A 24,571-nucleotide genomic window follows, 5' to 3' on the forward strand; every position below is an offset into this window, starting at 1 on the left:
ATCTCCCCCTTGGGATCATTCGTCCTCGAATGATGGGTCATGGTTAAGAATATGGCTGGACATGACTTGACTGCATGAACGTGAAGGAAACATGACATAAAACATGGAGACTGAAATAACATGACATGGTTACATGGAAACGTGAATACTGAGACATGAGCATGGGCACTGGATACATGACATGAGCGTGAAACATGAGAAATAGCATGACATGTGTTATGAAAAGTTACCTTGAGAGTTCTCTGCTTGCTCTTTAAACAAAAATGGGTACTTGGACTTCATATCCTCCTCGGCTTCCCATGTAGCCTCCTCAACCTTCTGACTCCTCCACAGGGCTTTTATTGAGGCTACTTCCTTGGTTCTCAACTTACGAACCTGACGATCAAGAATGTCTACAGGGATCTCCTCATAGGTGAGGCCATCCTTAACTGTTATAGTATCAGCAGGAACAACCAATGAAGGGTCTCCTACACACTTCTTCAACATGGATACATGAAACACTGGGTGAACAGCAGCCAACTCTTGTGGCAACTCAAGTTCATAAGCTACTAGACCGACCTTTCGTGAAATTCTGTAAGGTCCAATATATCTGGGACTAAGCTTCCCTTTCTTGCCAAATCTCATAACACCCTTCATGGGTGAGACCTTAAGGAACACCCAATCATCAACTGAAAATTCTAAGTCCCTTCGCCTCACGTCTGTGTAAGACTTCTGGCGACTCTGAGCCGTTTTCAAACGCTCTTGTATTAACTTGACTTTCTCCATAGCTTGGTAAACCAAATCTGGTCCTAACAACTCTGCTTCACCAACTTCGAACCAACCAATTGGTGATCTACACCTTCACCCATAGAGAGCTTCAAACGGTGCCATCCCAATGCTAGCATGATAACTATTATTATAGGAAAACTCGATAAGAGGCAAGTGATCATCCCAATTACCTTTGAAATCCAAAACGCATGCTCTCAACATGTCCTCCAAAGTCAGAATAGTACGCTCTGCCTGGCCATCTGTCTGCGGATGAAAAGCTGTGCTAAGGTTCACTTTGGTACCTAATCCTTTCTGAAAAGATTTCCAGAAATTCGCTGTAAACTGAGCACCACGATCTGAAATAATGGACATTGGTGTCCCATGCAATCTGACAATCTCATTAACATACAGTTTGGCATAATCTTCTGCTGAATCTGTGGTCTTGACTGGCAAAAAGTGTGCCGACTTAGTAAGCCTGTCAACGATCACCCATATAGAGTCATGTCTCCTGGCTGAGCGAGGTAGACCTGATACAAAATCCATATTGATCATTTCCCATTTCCAGACAGCAATATCAATATTCTGAGCTAAGCCACCAGGCCTCTGGTGTTCGGCTTTCACTTGCTGACAATTCGGACACTTAGCTACAAAATCCGCCACATTCTTTTTCATATCGTTCCACCAATAAATCTCCTTAAGATCATGATACATCTTAGTGGAACCTGGGTGAATGGAATACCTGGAATTGTGAGCTTCTGACATGATTCGATCTCTGAGCCCATCTACATCTAGAACACACAATCTACCTCGGTACCTCAAGGTACCATCATCTCCCCCTTGTTCGAAAGCCGTCGTCTTATGCTTGTGAATCCCCTCTTTCAGCTGCAACAAGTAGGGATCATTAAACTGTTTCTCCTTGACTTCAACGACTAAAGAGGAAAGAGCTCTATTCTGGACAACTACACCCCCATCCTCGAAGTCCAAAAGTCGAACTCCAAGATTGGCCAAATGGTGAACTTCCTTTATCATAACTCTCTTACCTACGTCCACGTGGGCTAAACTTCCCATGGAACGCCGACTAAGAGCATCAGCTACAACATTCGCTTTTCCCGGATGATAGAGAATATCCACATCATAATCCTTAAGCAACTCGAGCCATCTTCTCTGTCTAAGATTCAACTCTCTTTGCTTGAAAATATATTGCAGGCTTTTATGATCGGTAAATATATCCACATGCACTCCATATAAGTAGTGCCGCCATATCTTGAGTGCAAAAACCACAGCTGCTAACTCTAAGTCATGGGTTGGATAATTCTTCTCATGAATCTTAAGCTGTCTGGACGCATAAGTAACAACCTTACCATGCTGCATTAAAACACATCCGAGACCAACTCCCGAAGCATCGCAATAGACAACGAATCCCTCGGTTCCCTCTGGTAGTGTCAAAACTGGAGCATAAGTCAATCTTTTCTTCAACTCTTCGAAACTCTGCTCACATACCTCTGACCATTAGAATTTGACTTTCTTCTGAGTCAGCTTAGTCAGCGGAGCTGAGATAGAGGAAAATCCCTCAACAAAACGCCTATAATAACCTGCCAGACCCAAGAAACTTCTGATGTCTGATGCTGAGGTGGGTCTGGGCCAGTTCTTGACAACGTCAATTTTCTGAAGGTCCACCTTAACACCTTCACCTGAAATTACATGGCTTAGGAATGCCACTGACTTGAGCCAAAACTCGCACTTTGAGAATTTTGCATAAAGCTCACGATCCTTGAGTGTCTGCAACACTATCCTGAGATGCTCTGCATGATCTGTCTCACTACGGGAATACACCAATATGTCATCAATAAACACAATGACGAATAAATCAAGATAAGGCTTGAATACTCTGTTCATAAGATCTATGAAAGCTGCTGGTGCATTCGTCAACCCAAACGACATGACAAGAAATTCAAAATGACCATAATGGGTTCTGAAAGTGGTCTTCGGAATGTCAACTTCCTTAACCTTTAACTGATGGTATCCTGATCTGAGGTCAATCTTGGAATAACATTGAGCACCCTGAAGTTGATCAAATAGGTCGTCTATTCTGGGAAGAGGATACTTATTTTTAATGGTGACCTTGTTCAACTGGCGGTAGTCTATACACATACGCAAGGATCCATCCTTCTTTCGGACAAACAAGACCGGTGCGCCCCAAGGTGAGACACTTGGCCTTATAAATCCCTTATCAAGAAGATCCTTCAACTGAACTTTTAACTCCTTTAACTCTGCTGGGGCCATCCTATACGGTGGAATAAATATCGGCTTAGTGCCGGGAAGCAGGTCAATTCCAAAGTCAATTTCCCTATCGGGAGGGACTCCGGGTAGGTCATCTGGAAAGACTTCTGGAAATTCACTGACAACTGGTACTGACTGAAGAGTTGGAGCCTGGGCATCTGCATCCCTAACTCGAACTAAGTGGTAAATATACTCCTTGGAGATCATCTTTCTAGCTTTAAGGTAGGAAATAAATCTACCCCTAGGTGCTGCTGAATTACCTTTCCATTCTATAAGTTCATCGGGAAAATCAAATGTCACAGTTTTGGTTCTACAACCCACAGAGGCATAACAGAACTCTAACCAATCCATACCCATAATTACGTCAAAATCTACCATCTCCAATTCTATTAAGTCTGCTATGGTGCACTGGACAACCCCTATAGATATGCCTAGCTATAACTGATTCCCCCAACCGGTGTGGATACTTCGAAAGGTTCTTGCAACTTTTCGGGTTCTATCCCAAATTTCTTAGCAATATACGGGGTTACATAAGATAAAGTGGATCCTGGGTCCATAAGAGCGAATACATTAAAGGTGAAGACTGTTAGCATACCTGTGACAACATCTCCACGAGCCTCTGTATCTCGGCGACCTGACAGTGCATACAGACGGTTCTGACCACCGCCTGTATTACCGGACTTTATTGCTCCGCGCCCCTGCTGGGCTTGGGAATTTCGGGGAGCTGCTGAATTTGTGGACTGAGCTACATTACCCCCAGTATTCTGTCTTGCGGATGGGCAATCCTTCAGATAGTGGCCCTGCTGACCGCACCCGAAACAACCATCCGTGCCCGAACGGCACACCCCTAGGTGTCTCCTCCCACACTTACTGCAGGGAGGATATGTAACTGCTCCAAAATTTTGACTCTTCTGGCTAAACTTGGACCTCTGAGATGGGACACTAACTATAGACTGAGCAGGTCCTAATGACCTATTCTTGAAGAACTGGCGGTTTCCGCCTCCCTGAGTTCCTGCCTGACTGAAATTTCCTGTAGACTTAGCCTTCTTACTGAATTCCCTATCTTTCTGCTTCTGCAGGGCTTCTTCTTCCTTCAGCCTAGTTTCATTACCTTGAACGAATGCCAGTATCTTGGAAATAGTCATCTTGTCATTCTGAGCAGCTGTATTGGCATCCCTGTGCAACTCGAGTTTAAGCCCAAGTACAAATATTCTAACCACGGCCCTCATATCAGGAACCATGTGAGGAGAATGTCTTGACAATGACACAAACTTGAGGTAATAATCCTGAACAATCATGTCCTTCTGCCTTAGATTTTCAAACTCTGTAGCCTTGGCTTCCCTGACCTCAATTGGCATGAAGTGCTCAATGAATGCGTCTGCAAATTCATCCCAAGTAGCGGAAGGTGCATCCTCCCCTCGGGACCGTTCCCATGTCTCATACCAAATATGGGCCCTTCTGTTGCTGCGTCAACGGTAGCCCTCTGGCTAGTAGCCGTATTTTTCTTGTTGTACTTCCTTTTCGGAGCCATTTCTGAAATACGTAATTCGCACGAGTTAGAAGAATTCCTAAAAGCATTACTCTATCTTGCACGATCTAGAGTATGAAAGAAGTGAAACAAATCCTGAATGTCTTGGTGGTCACCTGTTTATATGTGTGGGGCCCTCACACATATAAAACAGACCCCAATGGACACGGCTTCATAGACTCCCTAAGACACTTGAACCTGGGGCTCTGATACCAAGCTTTGTCACGCCTCGAACCTGGGCCTGGACGTAACACGGCACCCGGTGCCTGACTGCATGTGACCGAGCTAACCAACTGGCTGACTGAATCAACATGTGATATCAAAACATAACTGAATGTGGAAACAATTAAACACATGCTGATATACTAAAGGTCTGACTGAAATCATAATGCGGAAATACTTAGACAATCTGAAATATATCTGAAAGTAGCCAACATGGCTAAACCAAAACAACTGAACGACTGAGTATAACTGTCTACAAGGCTAACATAACAAATATCTGACTGTCTGAACTGTGTTATGAAGCCTCTAAGAGTACTGAATAATAAAATTGTCTATAAACTGAATTAACTAGATAGCTGACAACGCCCCGAAGGAATTTGGGGCTCACCAGTAGCTGATACTTGCACACCTAAATAGCTGAGTCGTCAACCTGTATATCGTTGCCTGCATCGCGAGATGCAGGCCCCCAAGCAATAAAAAGGGACATCAGCACATTTGAATTGTACTGGTATGTAAAGCAACTGAAGCAATAAAATACTGAAACTGAAACTGATAACTGTAACTGTAATAGCAAGGAAGTAGAGATATGAATACTCCCTGCACTGTATCTGAATCATCTGTATTATCTGTGTTTGTATATGTGGGGCCTCGGCCCAATAATAAATGCACGCTATGGCCTCGGCCTAGTAGTTCGTCAGTCAATGGCCTCGGCCATGTATACGTATACACAAGACTGTGTTGTGCCCTCGGGCAAAATCACATATGTATAATTATGGTTAATTAATAAGGACTGAGACCATAACAACAATGAACAATGCTGAACTGAAATAGACATGCTGGACTGAATTGAAAACACTGACTGTTTCTGAGCATACTGAATTTCTAGACTGAGACTCATGTGGTAACAATACATAAGTCTATAAAGATTACGTGCTGAGTTCATGATATTCAAATTGATAACCATGAACGAATTCTATAACTGCAACCCTAGAAGATAACAGTTCTACAACATATCATAAAACTAGGGCTAAACTGTATTCTGAGTCAAATTACTGACAAGTATGAAGAATGAGGCGTAGGGAGAATCATGAACATTCCCTAACGTAGATAGTTAGCCTCACATACCTTAATTCCTGCCTTTGAGCGTAATACAATGTTCGTCAACCCTTTCAACTTTGATCTATATGAATACAAGTCAAAGGGATTCTATATTAGCAATAATATTCATGCTTTGGTCATCTAAGCATTTTATCAAACACTTAGTTGGCATGAAGATCCACAGTCTCCATTAATGGTGATTTCTTCACCCAATTCTCATTATATTACTTCTAGGTGATTCTACAATCTTAATTAGATGTAATTAACATCATTCTCCATCACCCATATCATTATAACAATCTCAAGTCAACAATTCAAAACCCTACTATAGTTCGTGTAATTATCTTTACTAAACCCATTTACTATTCTCTCAAGAACTCATCAATTCACTATTATGAATGATTAGAGTGTAGAAACATTACCTTTTTGACGTTCAATCCTCTTGAATTCAAGTTCTAGGGTTTCCACGCCCAACAATAATGTTCCACTCACAAATCTATTGATTAGAAGGGTTTACTCAAGTTAGAAAGAGATTAGGGACTTGAATTCAACCTAGAATCATGATAACACTTACCTTGTATGGTTCTTGAGGCTTGGGACTTGTTCTTATTGACTTTAGGGTAATTTTTCGTGAATGGGGTGCTGGGGAAATAAACCCCAAACCTTAGATATAACTAAAAACGCGTAACCCGACTGTTTGACCCGAATCTGACCCGATTCGCGATTGGTCGGCGATGCGGGACCATCGCGCAATGATCTGCCGCTAAATACTCAGACCTGCGCGATCGGCCCGGGATGCGGGGACATCGCACGCGCCTCCACGCGCTTGAAAGAGCTACGGGTGTCGGTTTTGCACAGCGTTCGGTAAAATGGACATAACTTCTTGTACAGAGCTCTGTTTGGGCTCCATAATATACCGTTGGAAATATATTTCAAAGGGCTACAACTTTCATGTTTTAAGTTTCCACAAATTCCCAACGGAGTTTCACAAAATTGGACTGGAAGATAGACGTATCGAAACTTTAGCCGATTCTATCGAATTTTAAGTGTCTTACTATTAGCCATATTGAGACGATCATATCTCCTTGCTCCGATCTCTGATTGGCTTGGTCCTTATATCGTTAGAAAGGTATTTCGACATACTACAACTTTCATTAAGGGTACTTTCCCAAATTCCCAACTAATCAAGGAGTTATCACTGCCCGAAGTAGGCCTATCAACCATTTTCGCAAAACGTTCAAATCTTCAGTTTTTCCACTAAAACTCTAATGATATGAGTCTAACCTTAGTTCCAAGATACGGGGTGTAACACATAGATTAATCATGCTTCGGGACCCCGAAACTTCAATATTTTATATGGAACCCTACTTATTTTTGTGCGATTAATAAGGTAGGATCAATACATCAAGGATACACAAAAGTTCGGATGGCCGTTTTAGTGGTTGAAAAGTGCTCGAACGCCATTAGCTTGAAGTTCTTTACGAATACTTAAACTTGTTCATTAATAACTAATCAAAAGTTAGTCAAAATGGCAGCATTCATAAAATAAACAAAAATAAAAAACTTAATTAAATTGCATCATTCATAACCTTGAGTAGATGAAAATACTTAACATTTTTTCTTTAATAAGAAACCCAAACTTTTTAAAATACAATCATCAAAGTAAGAAAAAAAAACTTAAAAAACATTCATCAATTAATGCCCTTGAGTTGATCTTCCACCATCAGCGCGAGATGTGCCGCCACCACTAGATCTACCACCACAAAAGTTTCCTCCACCATGAGAGGTACTTCCATTTCATTATGAATAGGCGAGTATGCATTCTTTCTGAATTTACGGATAAATGCTTTATTTGCAACCATTAAAAATGGATCTGGTGACCAATAACTCTCATTACCAAGTGGATAGAACCTTCCAGCATACATTCTTGCATACTTTTCAACTGAATATTCCTCAGTCATATACGGGGAGGCGTTCTTTCCCATTGCGATAAAACACTTGAACGCATGAGAACATGGCATGTGATATGATTGCCACTTGCCGCATGTGCATGTTCTTGGAATCTCACAAGTTGTGTGGACGTTACCTCCTTTACCTTGGTGCACACTTGTTGTGAGTTCAAATATGCGCTCTGCAGAGTTGTACTCCATCTGGTCATGTTTTTTAGCCTTATATTTGTGGTACTCGAACAGTTTTGACTGTTTTGGCATCCATCTTAGACCTGCTGCTGCATGTGCTTTGGCCTCTTTTGATCTAGTGACCAACCGCTCCACAACCTACTTAAATGTCATTCTCACCATTGCGGTGACAGGTAGTCCCCGTGCAGATTTCAACAAGCCACTGAATGACTCAAAGCTGTTTGTTGTCAGCATACTCCATCGCCTAACTTCATCCCGGTATAATGGCCATTTGTCTTTATCAATTTCATTCAACCAGTGGAAGGCTTCCTCATTCGCCCGCCTAATAATGTCCATCTGTAGGTTAAACTTCTTCTCCTGATGCTCTGTTGCAGCCGCCCACATCCAATTGCAAAGTGCTGGGGTTTGATATACCTTTTGAAAGTTTGCCTTCAAATGGCTTAAACAATAACGATGGTAGGCAAAGGGTGGCTGCCACCCTTGCAAATTGAACATATTGTGCAATATGCCAGCATGTCTGTCTGATATCACACATATTCCCATGCGATCCTTAATAACGTGTTGCCTTAAGTAGTCCAAAAACATACCTCACGTACTAATGCTCTCATTAGCTGCAATTGCAAAAGTTAAAGGGAATATAGCTCCATTTGCATCCATTCCAACTGCTATTAGCAGCTTTATGTCATACTTCCCGTACACATGTGTTCCATCTATTGATATTACAGGCCGACAATGAGCAAAACCATCAATGCATGGTTTGAAGACCCAAAACACAAAATCAAAAATATTACCGGGCACACCAGGCTTCGATTTGACCTTCCATTCAACAACAGTACCATGATTGAAGTGTTGTAGAGCCACCATGTATCTCGGCAACTTCTTGAAAGATCCCTCCCAATTGCCGAAGACTATCTAATGTGCACGCCTATGCCCAAGATACGACTTCCTCCTAGTAACAGTTTTGCTATATACTTTCAGGACGGCTCTAATACAATCTTTAATAGGGAACCTGAAAAAGTTGAAATATCAGCATATAACAACGAGGAACATTATATTAACACCAAAAATAAAATAAACTTAGGAGAAGGGGATACCTTGGGTTTTCTCTAATGTCGCCAACTAATACACGCACAATCAAATTAGTATCTAGATTGCAATGATCATCTGGGAGGTCACCCATATCACAAGTGTGCTTTGTGTAGAACTTTGAAATAGTCAACATCTTTTCAGCAGTTTCCTTATCACGGAGCATCCATTCGCAGCCTTGATATTTTCGCTTGCAGACCAATCGGCAAAATGTTCGTGTGGAATCGTCAACTTTAAACTCCTTCATCCCCTGGATGCAATAAATCTTAACAGCCCTTTGCAATGATTTTTTTCGAGCTGAAAATCATGCCTTTTTCAATATGAGCCTTTTCTTTTATAAGATCCATTGGCTCTTTCCACAAACTTCGCCGAATATGATCATCATCCCTAGTAAAGACAAAGGCATCTGGGCGATCTTGAAGATGATCAAGATAGGGGATCTCATCGGAATGCCACTGAATCGGGGTCGACTCTTACTGTTGAAATTGGCTTTGCGGCAGAACCGGAGTCGACTCTTGTTGTTCAAATAGTTGCTGTGAATTCAGTTCCTCCTAGTGTGCCGGACTGCTCATCATGTCTTGCAACAGTTCTACTTGATGTTGAGGATTAGTTCCAACCTCAATCTCATCGTCACTTTCCTCCACATTAGGTATTTCCTCACTATCGCTGGATGATGGCACTATATAATTCGGATAATCCGGACTATCCATAGCAGGCCTTTGCTTATAATATGGTGCAACCACCACATTCTCCCTATATAAGAAATTAGGGTATTTTAACTGCTACACATCAAATAACACTATTGATGTTAAAAAAAAAATAGACGTACCGATAGTAATCAACTGCACCGAAACTTGAGGAAGGACCATCGCTTTGAGTTGTTGGATAGGATGAGGATGTTCCAACCTGATTCATCCATCCCGGTTGAGGAGACCGTCCGATATGATCCATATCAGGTGTATAACCCCTAAATAATATAATCGTCATCATTAGTAGCATTCAAGTGCCACTACACATAATAAGCATAATAATAATAATATTATAAAAAAATGAATATTTACCACTGCCCGTCAAATTGCTGACTTAAACTATCTAGAGGCATTTGGCTAGTCAAAATGCTTTCATAGGTACTCATGTCAGAGTAACTGTGTTGATAAGTAGGTTCCGCTTGAGTGACTTCGGCCTGAATTATAGACGGGGCTTCCCGATGAGGTATGTTTCGAGCTTCCCGAGGAGCCCTAGCCATGAATTCAAGTCGATTAATGGAGACCTTCTCTATATACATTTCAAGGACGTTTAAAGTTATGAATTGCCTATAATCATAAGTCGCCTTCAAATAATCAGTCAAAGAATCATCGTCTTGAATGTACCACTGTCTGTAACTAGTTACACCTTGCGGCGTAAATGACATTGGATATTTTTCAATTATATTTAGATCAAAATCACTTCTATTAACTTGTAGTCTATTATACAAGACTTGGAGTAGTTTTGAGAATTTTAAGTCAAGTGGAAACTTAACTTGGTATTTTGGGGGAGAATCATAGCACAAATTATTTTTCTCGAATGTAATTTGTCCGTCCCAGAATAAAGAAACTCTAATTCTTGGAACATCTGCCATATTTTGAATAATTTAGGAGGAATACAAAATGCAAAAAATGAAACTTAGAATTTTTTGCCTTATACGAACTCGGTATTAATAAGATTTGAAGTTTGAATATATAACCAACGCATGCATGCAATTAGTGTGTGTTGCAATGTTACATCAACTCAAATTAAGTATGGAATATTGCATAACGCATGAAATAACTGCGTTATGTCAGGTCCTGGCAGAATAGCGTGGTAAATTAATGCGTTATTCTGTCACAGCGCAGTAAAATACTGCGTTATGACAGTATAACGCAGTAATTTAATGCGTTATACTGGAATAAAGCAATATTTTACTGTGCTATACCGCTACAGCATATTGTCACCTCAACTGTCAAACAGAAAAACGTCATGATTCGAATCAAACTTTATATAACGTAATTTGACGAATAGTTGTTACCAACGACACACCATATCACACAAAATTGAGTTACTATGTCATTTTTTGACCAATTTAGAGATATTAGTCGTGTTATATCGTTCACTCCAGCAAATATATTTGAAGCAATGGGTAGGACCTGGGAACTAGATGATGATGATTTTCATTACTCAAATAAACTTAATGACAGATTCAATCGAGAATACAATAATAAAATGAGAGAGGAGTGGGATTGGCGTGTTAGGGAGGTTGCAGCACTGGAACACAAGTTAGCGTCAATAGGGCTTAAACGCCAAAAAAAAAAACGTGCTATGTCAATGCCTCGCGGAACTCCACAAGAGTTTATTTTAATCATTTTCGCGAAGAGAACAATCGGATGCAAATACATTACCATAGGGTAGAATATGGTATACATGGTAGCACAAGATTTAGATCCAAGTGGGATTCGGACTGTGAAATGTCCGATGAAGATTAATATTTTTCTTATAATAAGGTAAGTAGGTAGGGTCATAAAGACCCTCCCCCTTACCCCCCCCCCCCGAGGGTACTTGGGGGTTTGCAACTATATAAGTAGTCCTTTTGTTTGTTATTAGACTATAACGTATTCAATGTCGAGTAGTAGAAACTCAGCTTGGTCTTTACTCTTTCCAAAAGAACCAAATAGCAGTGATGATGAGAGTTCAAATCATAGCAGTTTTTCGAGCGATAACAGTGATTTCAAACTAGACGAGCTAAATACCCTCACCTTCTTATAGAGCGTAATGATGATTTCTGCAGTGTGAAATATTCAGATCTGCTGGAATATTATTGTGGTTTACGCCGAGAATGGTCACATCGGCTTGCCGAATCAGAACGTCTTGTTCGTCACTTGGAAAATCTCAACGCTCCAATCCCAACAAGGTACTCCTTAACCATGCCTCAAGTAGGTCCAGAAACTTGCGAGCTTGTCGTGCAAAGGATTAGAAAAGAAAACAACAGAATGCTGGCAAGACGATGTAGATTTTACATACTAAAGTTGGCCGAAGAACAAGCATCATCAACCGGTAGAGAACTAACTGCTATTGAAAAAAGATGTGTCTTAAGAAACCGCCAATATTTTTTTGAGGACGATATTGAGGACTTGTACTCTGATGATGATTAAGAATGTTGTGATTTTAGTTTTAACTTTAATTTATGATGATGCTGTTATTTTGAAAAATATTAGTATGTTAAGTATTTTCATCTACTCAAGGTTATGAATGATGCAATTTAATTAAGTTTTTTTTTTTTTGTATGAATGCTGCCATTTTGACTAACTTTTGATTAATTATTAATGAACAAGTTTAAGTATTCGTAAAGAACTTCAAGCTAATGGCACCGAGCCTTCAAACGAAAATGGTGTTCGAGCACTTTTCAATCACTAAAACGGTCATCCGAACTTTTGTGTATCCTTGATGTATTGATCCTACCTTATTAATCGTACAAAAATAAGTAGGGTTTTATATTTCTATATAAAATATTGAAGTTTCAGGGTCTCGAAGTATGATTAATCTATGGTCAAAATACGTTAAAAAATATAATGAAAGAAGGGTTAACCAGAAAAAAAAAAAAAAAAAAAAAAGAGGCGCGCAGTAAATTACTGCGGTATGGCAGTTAACGGAGCCGTCCCCGTTAACTGCTTTAGCGCAGTAAATTACTGCGCTAAAGGTAGTTTGGTAACATTTTTTTTTATTGGGGTATTTTGGTTCAAAATGTTTTTTTGAGGGGCATTTTGGTTCCGGACTCGATGTGAGGGAGAGAGTGGTGAGTATGAGGGAGGAAAATTAGTGGTTGAAGTGGGGTCCACGGTCCCAGGTGTCAAACAATAGCTAGCCTCACTCATATATGACATTGAATGTCTCACACAAAATAAAATTTCTCGGGGGGAGACCCTCTATCCTTAGGACCTCAATTACAATAGCATCGATGTAGGGAAAGAAAACATTTCATTTTGTATTTTTTTTAGTTTATATATATATATATATAACGACTCTTTGTGTCCCATCCTTTCTATGACCCAACTTGAATAGCCATGTAATTTATATAAGATATTTATTAACCTGATTGATTTAATTGAGTAACAGTGAAAGAAAATATTTTCTTTTTTTTAATTATTATTTTTTGTTGTATAGTATTAGTGGCGCGATTTTCTCCTTACCTTAATTACAAAAGCATAGAAGGGATAAGAATCCCTGAATAAAGCAACTATAAAGCATAACTATACAAACTGTACATAAAATACAAGATGAAAGGGTCCAATGTGTTAAAATTTGTCGTGATCCTCATTGATCTTCTTACACAAAAAATATTCCTCCCTGTTTATGCCTTATAGAAATCATTTGAATGTGGTCTTAACTGGTAATTAATACTCCATTTAGCTAGTGAATTTGCGACTTGATTTGTTTCGCTATAGCAATGTTGAACCTCAGAGTGTTAAAGAAAATATCTTAAAACTTTTATGGAGAAGACATTAAATCAAAATTTTAAGTTAATTAGTTATATATAAAACTTGTCAGAGTAAGTATTAGTTAATATTATGAATGAAATAACGGCAATATATGTACTTTGACATCTCCAAATAAAAAAGGACGACTCAGTTACATATATAAGAGCACATGGAATTACAAACTATTGTGATGTTGACGATCTTCCACAAATTCTGTCCACAATATTAAAGTGCTACTTTCGAAATATTGAAGGGCTAAAAGCAATAAAGTGATAAACAAGAAAGAGCAGAGAGATAGATAAGGCTGTTCAAATTCGAACTGTAATCAATAACCGAATCGTAAAATTAGCTTATTGATATTGGGTTATCGGATTAAAGGTTGATGAACGGATTAAGATTTTATACTTAACGGTTTATCTGTGCGAGGGCGAATTACTTAATTTCCTTAACGAGTAAACCGTTATCCCGTTAAGAATTAACATATTTACATTTTACCCCTATATATAAAGTATCTAGTGAAAACCCTAAAGCTAAAGCCCCATTCATATTTACTATTGAGTATTCTATAATCTATTCACTTCTTAGTTTTTAGAAAATAACGAGCAAAACAAATCTTTGTGTAGTTTCTGGGATTCTATCCATCTATGTAATGTTAGCAGAATCTGATATTTCTAACTAGGCTGGCATTTAGCAATAATTAGCACAATGAAAAGTAGCCTTTTTTTTTTTTTTTTTTTTTTTGTGTGTGTGTAAGGTGGGAAAATTTGAGAATGGCCAAATGAGCCCCCAGCATTTGACCGAAATCTCAACTACACACTATATATTTGTGAGGGTTCTATTAACCCCCCCCCCCCCCTCCCCTCCCCCGAGCATTTTTAAAGTGGAATATATCCACCCTTAAAACGCCACACTCACAGATGTGTTAGTTGGTGAAGCACACGCGCTTGACACGTGTAAAATTCAATTATTTTATTTTTCCAATTTTTTCTTATCCTTTCCCTTTTTTTTTTTTTAATTTATTACTTATTCTATTTTTTCTCTTATCGCGATTGTGACTCCAGATGGACCAACATTTTTTTGTGCACCAGCGTAAATAAACATGGCTTTGAACAGAGATTGTAGGACATGTCAGCAATTAGAATGGTTTTGGGGTAATCCTTGAATTCAACCTCGTGAATGGTTTCATTCGAGCTTATATGCAAATCCTTGGCATCTTGGTTTTGTTCCTACGAACCAATATCCGGGTTTTGTTCCAACGAATCAAAACATGAGATATTGGTGTATTTTTCCGATTGCCACTTCATATGACATTGGGTTTGCAGTAATTTCCTGGTTCTTTGTAAACTTTGTAACCCCATGAACCAGTGACGATGTAATCAACGGCATCCTCCGGTATGCAGCTATTGAGGGGAATGGTGGCGAATTGGGTGGTGGCTCCACCTTGGAGGAAGAACGTAGTTTTCAGGGATATTACTCTACTTTTTTTAATTTCTTGTTCTTTTTATTTTTCTTTCCTTTATCTTCCTCATATGTCCTTCTTCTACCAGAGATTTATGGTGGTTCCGTGGTTGGTTCGGTTCAGATGGTGTTAGTGTGCCGCCACCGACAACTCTGTTTTGGGTCGAGATGGGTTGAAGAAGACTATGGTCAATGGTACTAAGGCGGAACTTGGTGGTGCTATGGAGGTTCTAAGGGGTGGCACTAATGGTGGGAAACAGTGGGTGTTTTATGGTGGAGAATGCTCTTTAAAGAAAAAAAAATTGCTAGTGACTTCACAGCAATTTGGTGCTCAAAAGGGGCAATAAAACTCCCACAAAAGGACGACTTGGGGCATTAGACAACATGGGGTTTGATTTTGCGTTTGTATCATCTTAAGTTTTGAGAAATTAGATGAAAATGCAAAGTGGGAATTGCTTCTAAGTTATCTTAATTTTGGGCCAGAAGGCATGACTTGTAAATTTGTACAGATACATGGGATAAATTGAGGATTAGTTTTCTGTTAATCGGTTTAAATTTTTTCATGGATAATGAGTATTTTTCAATTATTTGGATTCATATTCAGTTGACGTGGGAATGCTTGGTGGTGGCTAAATAGTAAGGTGTGAGTCGATGGTATTTTCCGACAACCTGAATCCGGTGAAGTGTTGAAGGGAAGAAGAAAGAAGAGAAAGAAAATGAAAAAGAAAGAGAAAGAGAGAAAGAAAATGAAAAAGAAAGAGAAAGACTTTAAACAATCAGAAAATTAATATTAAATAAATAATTACTTATAAAATAAAATTTTAATATTCTATTTTTGCCTCTCACTCTCTTTGCCACCTCATGCCACATCAGCATTTAGGGAGCAATATATTCCATTTTAAATTAGTCTATGGGGTAATAGGACTCATTGCAAAGGTATAGTGTGTAGTTGGGATTTCGGTCAAACGCTGGGAGCTTATTTGGCCATTTACTTTGCATCTAAAAAAATAGAAAAGTAGACTTTAAATAAGAATATATATGAAGACCTTTCTCTTTAAAAAAAAAACACATAATTAGGGCCCCTCTTTGAAGTTTGGCTTTAGGCCTTCAATGTTGTTGAGACAGCTGTTGCTCCCAACATACACGAAAGTATACGTGGTCAACAAGTAATATAGTGACTTTTGAAGCCGGTTATCGTATCCGCAGAGACTTATGATCAATGGTTCCACGAAAATATACTATCGCCGCCAATTATGCAAGTAAATAAAATGATGTTTGTTTAGGTTACTAAATAAAGCAAAAAGTAAATAACTACTACTTATGTGAACAATTTGTAACAAACGTGGTTATAAGTTGAGTTTATCACAGAGAGAAGACATTCCAGAGTTACAGCACTATCATATTCATGTTACGCATGCACTATCACAGACTCTTATTCTTTATCGAGTTACTGATTGACAGGGTTAATTTTATGATTACGAATCTCTCGAGTTCTCTAGTCACCTATTCGTATTACTTTCACGCCTATATCTCTATGGTCATGAACATTTTTACAAACGCATTCATAATTCCTGTATATCAACCAAGTAGGGGGAACTAGGTATATCTCTATCCTAGACGCGAATCTGCTCCCCGATGCCCAGGGTTAGGATCCTACTCTGCTCAATCTTCGTTCTATCTTAGTATTCCTCTCTCGAGTTCAATCTAAGAATCAAATATATATCCTACTGTTCGCGAAGCAGTAAAATAGTCGTGCACAACATTAAGCAAATAACTCATATGATAAATAGAATAAACGTCAACTCAAGTTCATACGATAACAATCATACTTTGGCCATAACCCCAGAACAAGGGAGCTTAGCCGCTCATAGTCCGATTACAACAATTAAATTTCATGTTCGATTGAAGAAAAGATGAATTTAAGAAGATAAAAGTTCAAACCTTACGGTGAAAGGTCTTATTCCTTGCTCTCTGCGAAATTTTACGTATGGTTCTCAAAAAACGACTAAGGGTACTACTTATAGTAGAGAAATAACCCTACAAAGCCCTCCAAAAACGGGTCTAAAAATTAGCGTTAGTGCCCTTTTCTCTAGGGAGCCTAAAACTCATCAGGGCCTCGCTTTGAGTCACGCTCGGTGAGGGCCCCCTCTCGTTTTACACTTAGAAAAAAAAATTCAGGACTCTTGCATTTTTGAAGCCCATGCTTGCTGAGCGAGGTCCAAAACTTGCCCATGCCTCGCCTTAAGCCACGCTCGGCGAGGTCACTCTTCAATTTCACACTTAGCAAATTTTCTCAATATTCTGCAATTTTGGACACCCCCCTCATTGAGCGAGGCTTAAAACTCGATTGTGCCTTGCCTTAAGCCACGCTCCGCGAGGTCACATGTCAACTTTACACTTAGCTATTTTTCTTTAACATTGTGCAAATCTCATCTTCCTCCACATTGGGCGAGGTCCAGGGCGCGCCTATAGCTAGCTTTGAGCTGAGCTCGGCGAGGTCCCTTCCTCACTTTGTCGCTTCGGCGCGTTTTGCATGCAATTTCCATTTTCATCCGACTTACCACGTATTTTCTACAAAATTTCCTGATTGCAACAAGCACATAAAATTTAGCTCGTAATGCAAGACTAATGATTAGTTAGGTGTATTTAGCTCAATTCGTCCTCTAAACAAGGTAAAATATGGGTAATAAATGGTGGATAAGCATATAAATACGCCTAACATCACCACCCCACACTTAAACCTTTGTTCATCCTCGAACAAACCACTAGACATACTCAATTCCACTTTCAATTCACAAATGAACAGGTCTGCATCAAAAAAAGGTCACCCCGACATTTTAAACATTACCTTCCACAAATTTCACACATGCCAACAACTTCGTCCAACACCTTAGCCTCTAGCTGACTGGCAATTCAGAATGTAGGCAAAAACGGTCCTACCGCCTAATAAATGAATCAAACATGTCGCCAATCTCTTACCAATTATGTGCCCTTACCACAAAGAGAGTTGCCTGATTTTTTTTTTCGAATGAACACAGAACAAGGGCAATGAATAGACAGAATTACGCTCACTCTCACAAGAAAAATTCACATGCTCATACGACGTACCATAGGCTTGCCCTTAATGTCATACTCCACTAACAAAAGCATATCAAGTATAGAATCAAGTAGGACTTTTCATGGTTGTAATGTCGGCTAAGGGACTGGTAGGAATCATTTGGGTAAATAGTGACTAGCCTCCCTAAGCACTTTAAGACATATGTGTTCCCAATCCTTTATGCGCTTCCTATTGTTTCAATATTTCAACCCTTCTTTTCCACTTCACCTTACGCACCCTTTGCATATTAAGCACTCTCTTTATTTTCCGCATACACCACTAGTAAGGAGCAATTTTTCTATTATTCTTTTTTTTTTATGACTCCCTACTATCAACATACATTCAACATATTCAACAAGTGCACCCTCAATCTTATTTTCCTCTAATTTTCACCTTGACGTCCCCTTATATCTTCCCATTTACTTTCAAGCGCTAAATTTCTAAAGTGCTCTAGGAGTTCGGGATCAAATATTATAGGATAAACCAACAAAAGGGATGGCTACAATGTGGCTATCAAATAAAATAGGCTAAAGGCTCAAACGGGCTGACAAGGATCATTACATATGGGTAGGCAAAATAGAAGGTCAAAATTATGGCTAACAATGAAATGCCTATATCATTTTCTAATTCAACACACTTTGTTTCACTTCATAGACATACGGGCAAGTTCTAGACATCAATATAAGACACGAAATATATATAACAACACTCACCACACATGGCACACTCATGGTTCAAAATGGATCCACATTGACCCTCTATATAGCAAACAAGAACACGAATTCAATGCAAACATTTCTAAGCCAAAATTTATCAACGAGTCAACTAGAAGAACTTAGGCTATTCAACACAAGTTATTGTTTTTAAGCATGATTTCACTTCCACAAAATTTCATGGCTTGCTCATGTTGTCAATGGTGTACCTAATTCCTAGCACCTAGTATTCAATTGGTTCAATAGGGCTCACACTACACCTTTTCCTAAAAATAAGAAAATCTACGGTTCAAAACACCTCTTGGAAAAGAACCGAAAACAAAAACCAAGGGGTGCGCTAACTACTAGCAAGACACAATAGAATAATATTAACTATTACTACATTAATATTACTTATTACAGGCCATGAATAGTTTGAAGTACCACAACCTATAACAAGGCTACTTAACATAGTAATGAATATTACCGACCCAAAATAAAAGAGTTTACTCCCTACCCCACACTTAAAATCAAGAACTGTCCCCGGTGCACAAATGGAAAGACAAAATAGGGGTAAGAAATAACTCCCTGTATAGTCATCACTCTCATCCTGATAGTTAGCATCATCATCTTTTGACTCATCATCATCAGCAGCATCCGCATCATCTCCAGACTCCTCATCACTGCTCGTGGGGGCAGCATTTGGATCACCCCCATCATATCCACCTGCTTGTCCTCATCTACAATAGCATCTACTGGCTCCTGTAGCACTGTCTTGGGAGTAGGTATATCATCATCTAAGGGCTCTTCATACTCCTCCCCAAATTTGCATAACACCCTGGCGTGTGCATTGAGCGGAAATCACTCATCAACATAGGCTAGCTGCTCAGCTGTAGCAGCGTGTAGGCCAAGTGTCAAATGAAGGCGCTAGAGTGCATACATGTTAGCCATGATGGAGTCATCTCTAGTATGATGCTGAGAAGCTGTCAGATTATGCCCATGAATACCATCTAGGTTTTTACTGAGGTCACATCAACAGCTGGTCCTATCACTGGCACCTTACCATTTAGATCCTCCTCATCCACATCATCCTTACGACAAATATGAGTGAGGGTACTACCAAATAAAAACCTGCGGGCTTTATGATCTTCGCGAATTTTTTTCATGTTTCTCTTCAGTATCTCCCCCATATTAATTCGCTGACCTGTCATCAAGGCAAACACCTTGCAGATCCTCTCTCTACTCACATCAGAATAGTGGCCAACCGGCATAATCCTCGCACATACAATTCGGAGCCACACCCTTACCTTTTGTGTCATGTGGGCAAGGGGAAAAGATTTATGTGAATTATAATTAGAGCTGCGAAGCCACCTAACATTAGACTAGGGTCCACATAGAGTATGCCTCATCTGTCGATAAGGAGGCCAAAGAACCAATTACTCAAATGCATCCTTGTCAACACCACTCGGGGTCCCCAGAAAATCACATATGTAGTCATCAGTGAAAGGCACTACCACACCTCGAACACAAATTTCACCCGCATCATCAACAACCCAATTAGCATACACCTCGCGCACTAAATGCGTGTTACATATACCTAGGTCTTTAAAGACAAACTGGAATCCCAACTCATAAATTCGCGCCCAGATGTCAAAATGTTGTGCTTTGAGGCTAGCTTCCTAAGGTGTCTAAAGTAGGCATTTCATGGATTTGAGATTTTTGTACCACCCACGCCCGTAATCCTACACCCAGTACAACCCATATTTTCTTTGCACTCTCTTTTGTTGTTCCCTTGAGGTTGGTCAGCTTAGTGTGGTTGGCTACTTTCATCCGCAACCGGTATAGAGCTAGCGCCATGTAAAGACTGGCCCTAAGAAGATTGGCCAGTACGAGCTCTTTTCCTAGTTGGATTATCAGTGGCCTTCTCCTTTCTTTTGCCTCCCGTTTGCTTTGGTTTTCCCATACTTTAAGCACATGTGTCAACCAAACAAAAACATTAGTGTCAGAAGCGGCTAACTAACTGACCCAATTGGGTGTCGGAACGACCCTACACTTAGTTTACTAGTGTGGGTGTCAACTAGTCACGGGAATGGTACTCAGACTTCCCACGTATTTTTTTTGTCAACATTTTTATCGACGCGACTAGCAACACCTAATTTCAAAGCTTTCATAGCTTGAGATTCTAACAAACCACCCCGCACTTAAATATTTGCACGTTCGTGAGGCAAATCACACAAACTAACATCCTACAACTAATGTTCCCTCAAGACGGTCGCCATCCATCCATCGTTAAGATCATTTTGCCCATGAATATACTTTGGGGCATTTCATCGAACACTTGGGATGCATTGTTTGTGCAACAACCTATTTAATGGTTACAGGGTGATGAATAACCAAAATTTTGGCATGGAATTCAAGGACTAAGCAACACCCAAGCTTTAATCATTATCACAATTTCGAAATCCACATTCTCCATTATCAAAATTTCACATTGTCAACTTCCACCATTAACATAAACTCAAAAGCTTATAATTTTCATAATTTTAGAACACATGCAATAATTTAGAAGCAATTTCATCATTTAATGTAATGGGGGAATGGGAATGGGATGAACACATACCATGTTTCAGAAAAAGAAAATGAAAATAGAAAGAAAGAAAGCAAAAGAAAAACTTACAAGAATTTGGAGGGCAAACACTTAGAATAGAGAAGAAGGTTTGAAGTGGTGAAGGGTTTTAGGGGAATGGGGTACGGTTGGAATGGGGGAATAAGGAGGGAAAGATGGTTTTAATTCTCACTTTTAGCTGGGTCAAGTTGGGTCGACCCGACACTAAACAAAAAAAGATTCAATTTTAAGCCCAGCTCGCTGAGCGAGGCTCAAGGAGAGCAGTGGCCATGCCTTGGCCCGCACTCGGTGAGGCCTTTTTTCATTTTTTGCCTTAGAATTTTTTTTAAACATTTTTCGCGTTTTTGACTTACCTGCTCGCCGAGCAAGCAGGTTCCTCGCTTTGAGCCGCACTCAGCAAGGTACTTGTTCACTTTTTGCCTTAGAAATTTTTTTTCACCCCATTTGTTACCCGTTTCGCTATAACACCCATTTCCACCATTTTACCTGTAAAACACCACTTCAATACTACCTGTTAGCATGAATGAAAATCCTAACTATGAAAGAAATAAAACGTTGGGTTGCCTCCCAACTAGCGCCGTAGTTTAGGTCGTGGCACCACTCCTTTTTTTTGTGTGTTTTTCGTATACATTTTACATTACAAACTCGGGTTGCCTCCCGAGAAGCGCCTTAGTTAACGTTATGGCATGATGCAGGTCCTTCGCTTACTCATTCGAATGATCCACTGAGTTCTTGTGTCTGTCCACATCCTCAGCCCAATAATGCTACACTCTCTGTCCATTTACCAAGAAAGTTTCCTCGATCTCTAGCTTACGCAACTCCACAACTCTATGCTTTTCCACGCTTACCACTTCAAAAGGACCTGACCAATTCGATCTCAGCTTATTAGGGAACAGCTTGAGCCTCGAGTTAAACAACAGGACCAACTGGCCAGGTTCAAAGACCGTTGTTGGATTTTCCTATCATGCCATCTCTTGGTCTTCTCCTTATACAATTTGACATTCTCGTAGGCTTCCAGTCAAAATTCATCAAGCTCATGGAACTGCAACATCCGCTTCTTTCCCGTAAGCTCCATGTCAAGGTTGAGCTTTTTGATTGCCCAATATGCCTTATACTCCAATTCAACAGGCAAGTCACGGGCCTTCCCCTAAATTATCCTATAGGGAGAAGTCCTAATAGGCGTCTTATATGTTGTTCGATAGGCTAACAGTGCATCATCGAGTTTCATAACTCAATCTTTCCTTTGTGTATCAACAGTTTCTCAAGAATCTGCCTTATTTCTCGATTCGATACTTCTACCTGTCCACTGGTCTGTGGCTGGTATGCACTCGCCACCTTGTGCCTCATCCCGTATGTGTTCAAGAGATTCCTCATTAAATGATTGCGAAAGTGTGCTCTTCTAATCATCGCCCGTGGGGTCCCAAACCTAGTGAATATGTTCTTTTTCACAAAGCTCACCACCACTTTTGCATTATTCGTAGGCAAGGAGATTGCCTCCACCCACTTAGATACATAATCAATGGCCACGAGAATGTATTTATTCCCATAAGATTGAGGAAACGGCCCCACAAAATCAATACCACATACGTCAAATATCTCTACCTCCAAAATATTGGTCAAAGGCATCTCATGCCTCTTTGAATAATGTGGGCCAATAAAAATCCCCTAGCAAACGCATGTGCATCTTTGAATAATGTGGGCCAATAAAAATCAGATTGTAACACTTCTGCAGCAGTGCGATCTCCACTATGATGTCTCCCATATGGGGAGGAATGACAACGCTCCAACACTTGACTCACCTCTGTTTATGGAATGCATCTTCTTACTAACTGATCAGGGCCTTGCTTGAACAAATAGGGCTCATCCCATATGTGGAACCGCGAATCATGATAGAGCTTCCTTCTCTGTTGTGTAGTAGTTTCAGGTGGGTAGATTCCACTCACTATCAAGTTCACAATATTTGCATGCCATGGTACTTCTGCCGCAGGAATAGCAAAAAGTTGCTCATCAGCAAAAACTTCTTGAATTTGACCGTCTTCTACCACATGATAGTGATTCTCTAGTCTCGATAAATGGTCAGCCACTTGATTCTCTGTCCCCTTACAGTCTTTGATTTCCACATCAAACTCCTGCAATAGGAGAATCCACCGAATAAGCCTGGGTTTCACATATTTCTTGCTAAATAAGTATCGGAGTGCAGCATGATCCGTGTACACTATAACATGAGTTCCCACAAGATAACACCGAAATTTATCAAACGCATACACCACAGCTAACAATTCTTTTTTCGTAACTGTATAATTCATCTGAGCAGCATCCAATGTCTTCCTGGCATAATAGATAGAGTGGAACATCTTATTCTTTCTCTGGCCCAAAACAGCTCCTACAGTAGTATCGCTAGCATCACACATTAATTCAAATGGCAAGTTCCAATCAGGAGCAATCATTATTGGTGCAGTCACCAACCTCCACTTCAACTCTTCAAAAGCCTGCACAATGCATCAGTGAATAAAAACTTAACTTCCTTCTCAAGTAACTTGCATAGAGGGCTCAATATTTTACAGAAGTCCTTAATGAAACGTCTATAAAATCCTGCGTGACCGAGAAAACTGCGCACCCCCTTAACAGAGACTGGGGGTGGTGGTTTCTCAATCACATCCACTTTCACACAATCAACCTCCAAGCCCTTTCTCGACACCTTATTTCCCAGAATAATACCCTCTCGAACCATAAAGTGACACTTCTCCCAGTTCAGCACCAAGTCGGTTTCTTCACATCTTGCAAGCACGCGATCTAGATACCGCAAACATGTTGCAAACGAATTCTCAAAAATAGAGAAGTCATCCATGAACACTTCTACAAAATCCTCCACAATATCAGAGAATATAGCCATCATGCACCGTAGAAATGCTGCTGGTGCATTACAGAGTCCAAACGGCATTCGTTTGAAAGCATATGTACCGTAGGGAACGTTGTCTTCTCCTGATCTTCTGGTGCAATTGCTATCTCATTATATCCAAAATATCCATCAAGGATGCAATAGTGCTCCTGGCCTGCTAATCTGTCAAGCATCTAATCGATAAATGGAATAGGATAGTGATCCTTTCTTGTA

At 39.9% G+C, this 24,571-nt stretch overlaps 1 pseudogene; it reads right to left on the reverse strand.

The window, feature by feature from the left end:
• Positions 1-729: 729 nt before the first annotated feature.
• On the reverse strand, positions 730-20,104 carry LOC132612854 (uncharacterized; annotated as a pseudogene).
• Positions 20,105-24,571: the final 4,467 nt, after the last annotated feature.

The sequence above is a fragment of the Lycium barbarum genome, chromosome 10, assembly GCF_019175385.1.
Source record: "Lycium barbarum isolate Lr01 chromosome 10, ASM1917538v2, whole genome shotgun sequence".
Taxonomy (NCBI): domain Eukaryota; kingdom Viridiplantae; phylum Streptophyta; class Magnoliopsida; order Solanales; family Solanaceae; genus Lycium; species Lycium barbarum.